Genomic DNA, 3,663 nt, shown 5'->3' with positions numbered 1-3,663 from the left:
GTCTTTGTTTTTAGTACTTTCTTCCCACCCAAGTAGGTGTCATGCTTTAGAGATTCTGGCTCAACAGCTTCTGATTTGTGAACTGGTTTTAATCTTAATAATTTTAAAATAAACAGAAATGTGATGCTGAATATTTTTCATTTATCTTTGATTCATCTTGTACTTTCCTAGATTTGAAAGTTTTTATCTAAATGATTCCTCTTCTATAAATTAGGTTTATTTGCAAAATGCAATGTACAGAAAACAAATCAAGCAAGAGCATATTAAATAGCTTTAATACAACTAATATTACCAGAATGTTTCTGTAAATTCAACAGAAAGAAATGACCTCAGAATTATTCCGGCCATTCGTGACAAGTGTCTTTATAGGGCTGGAGCAATTAATCATGATTAATTATTAAAGTAATCAATTAATCATTTTTATTGGACTCAATAAAAGGCTGTTTGCGGAAAGAAAAACATATTCAGATTAGTAATTAAGCCAAAATTGACTAAAAATTATATAGATTTAGCATTTAAGATTAAAAATTGGTTCTACGGATGTATCAATTTGTAAATTAGTACCAATATCAATACAAGTTTTTTCCCACTAAAGTTTTTAAACTTTTGGGGAGAAAAAGGAAAAACTCTACCCTGAAACAGATGGAAACAAGATCAAAATAAATATCAGTTGTTCATATCAGTCCAGTTTTATTTATTGGACCGATACCAATATGTTAAAAAATTACTAATATCGGCCAGTACCGATGTTAGTCCCGAAATATTTTGCACCCATAATTGGTTCCAGCTGCTCATCTTTTAATAACTTTTTAAAACTGACCTCTATATTTATAATATGCAAAAAAGGCTCCAGAATTCACCAAAACACCCTTTAGGTTTGAGTCTGGAAATTTGCATTTTTAATTAATGACAGATGTTTAGGAATGTTGCTTTATTATGAAGATTATCTCTCAAAATCGAAATAATTGTACGGTTATTAGTGAAAGAAATTGTTGCACCTTTGTGTATTTTTACAACAACTATTAATAGGATGAGACATTTACAAATTTTTTAAATCCTCTTTTCTGCTCAGCCTTTTTATTTTCTTGTTTCTTTTTTCCAGATTAAAGCATCTGTTTGCATTGTATGCGTTTGAAATGTAAATGATTCATTCTGTAAGAAATAATGAGCTGAATCCTTTCCTGTGAACGATTGACCCGGCTCTGGAAGATCCTTCATCGTTACGTCAGCTGGAAAAAGATCCAACCCTCTGCCTGCAACTCTAAACAGGATGCTATTAGAAAAGAGCTAAATAATGATTAACGCCTATTTTAAAAATGTATACAATGAAGAATCTTTTCTTACTCAAGTCTTGAATTAATTTTTCTACACAACTAATGCACATGTTGAAGAGTTTTATCTGGGTAAAAAGAGGAAACTGTTCCAAATTAATTAAAATATCCAACATGTGGGCAGCATAAACTACAAGAGTTTTTAATTTTACCTCTGAAATAACTTACTGTTAATTCAACAAAAGCACATTTGCTGACTAACTGCGATTATTTCTGGCACCTCCAGGCCTTTACAGCCACCCTGAACATTCGGCCCTTCTAAATAAAAGTGCATAATTGCAGAGCACCCACTTGCTTCTAAATAAAAATGATTGTATAACCTCATATTATTTTAACAAACCAATGTTTGTTTTCAACAGATGTCAAGCTGGCAGTGTGTGCAGCCGCCACATGCTCTCTACTCTCCTGTCTTTAATCCAGGTTATATCAGCATGGATTAAATTAACACCCAGATGAACACAAAGTAGTTTAAACAACCTCCTGGTTCCTTCATGTCAACAGTCAAGCATGCAGTAAGGATGAAAAATGATAAAATCTCTCGCAGTCGTTTTATCATTTCAGGAACAATTTAAATTATATAAGGCCTTTGATCCATTTAGCGTAATCCTGGTGAGCATTAATTTAGTCACCGGGAATCTAAAGAGCTGCAGGTGGTTTACATCACAGAAGTGACATAATGAAAGGTGAGTCTTAGATAACAGCTGGTGGGGATTAAAGTGCTGTTGGTAGGACGGCGCTGCTCCAATCAGACATTTAAAAAACAAAACAGTGGCAAATTATACTCAGAAATTAAATGTATGATATTTCCATTTGTTCTTAAGTAAGAACTACAGAAGAAAAACACAACAGGAAATCTACAACAGAATGTCAATAGTTTGTTTTCAACTTGGCAACTAATAAATGGTACATTATCTCAAATAAAACTAATAAGTCACATTTCTGTTGAACCAGGAGTAATAGTGTTTAATTCAAAATGTTTCACATATCATTTGTTGATGTTTGATATTTTTAGCACTTTTGCATCATGAACTAGAAAATCTTTGGAGTATTTTTTTAAGGATTTAACATTTTCAGCTAGATTTTCTCACGAGGTTATAGAGTAAAGAGCTGTGATTTAAACGTCAACTGGACTGGAGGAACCGACACCGCTCAGTTTGTCCAGGAACACATTTATAATTAAACATCAGAAAATCAAGATCAATTCCTGATATTGTTATTTAGCTGGGAAATTTTCTGTCAGTGTTAGCCACTGACAGAAAATGGCAAAATGAAATTAATGTGAGGCAAAACGCAACATTTTCACAGGAGATTTGTTTATGCATTTTTATAAAAAAAAAACATGCGTGTTTTGTTTTCTTACTTACCTGTAGTTTATAGACTATTTTAAGCTGAAAATCTTATGTAAGCTCCTGTCCTGATAACATGATGGCTCCTCTTTTCATAGTAAAAAAAAATCACTTGAAGCACCTAAAATAGCAGATGACCACAATAACCTCTTGAGCCAGTATCCATGGCAACATAGAGGCAATAATCAGTTTGTTCAAATTCTGTCTCTGTTTGCGTCAGATGGATTCACCTCAGGTAGCCGAGTCCATCAGAATCCCTTCGTTCGTTTGTTTTTGACACCAGGAGCTTTTTCATGAACAGAAAACGAACAAAGAAAACAATAACATAATATCAGAATATGCAGGATATAATTACAGACGATTTTATAGATCCAAGTTTTCTTTTCCAGTCTAACACAGGAATCTGCAACCTGAACCAAATGTGCTTGATAACAATGACTAAAATTGAAAATATATATATATATATATATTTTAAAATATAGATATAACAATAAATGCAGGATTTTAACAGTATTTCTTGTTTTTTACTGCAATATTTGCACTTAATGTCCACAAAGAATGACCCTAAGGCACCAGTAACGTCCTTTTAGATCTGCTTTTTTTGGTTTTGCATTTTCTGTCTCAGAAATACTCGTCCTTTCTTATTTTTCTTTGTTTTAAATCCAGAAAAAAGAAACATAGTGCCACCACTATGTTGTGGCTGTAATTTTTTGTTTTGCACTTTCTTTCTCAGAAAAAATAGAATATTCATCCTATTTTTATGTTTTCTTTATTTTAAATCCTGAAAAACGAAACATAGTGGTGGTTCCTTAAAAAATTACAGCAAATTTCCTAAAGTGGACATTTGTCTAAATTTATAAGTGGACATTTTTTAAAACGTTATGTGACATTTTAAATGTCACATAACGTCACATAACGTTCATAATGGCTCTAAATTAGTTTTATTTGGTTTTCCTGAGAACAAAGCGACTCTTAAAGGTTGCAGA

Source organism: Xiphophorus couchianus, chromosome 24, assembly GCF_001444195.1.
Source record: "Xiphophorus couchianus chromosome 24, X_couchianus-1.0, whole genome shotgun sequence".
NCBI lineage: Eukaryota > Metazoa > Chordata > Actinopteri > Cyprinodontiformes > Poeciliidae > Xiphophorus > Xiphophorus couchianus.
The sequence above is the reverse complement of the archived record's forward strand: the minus strand, read 5'-3'. Positions refer to the sequence as shown.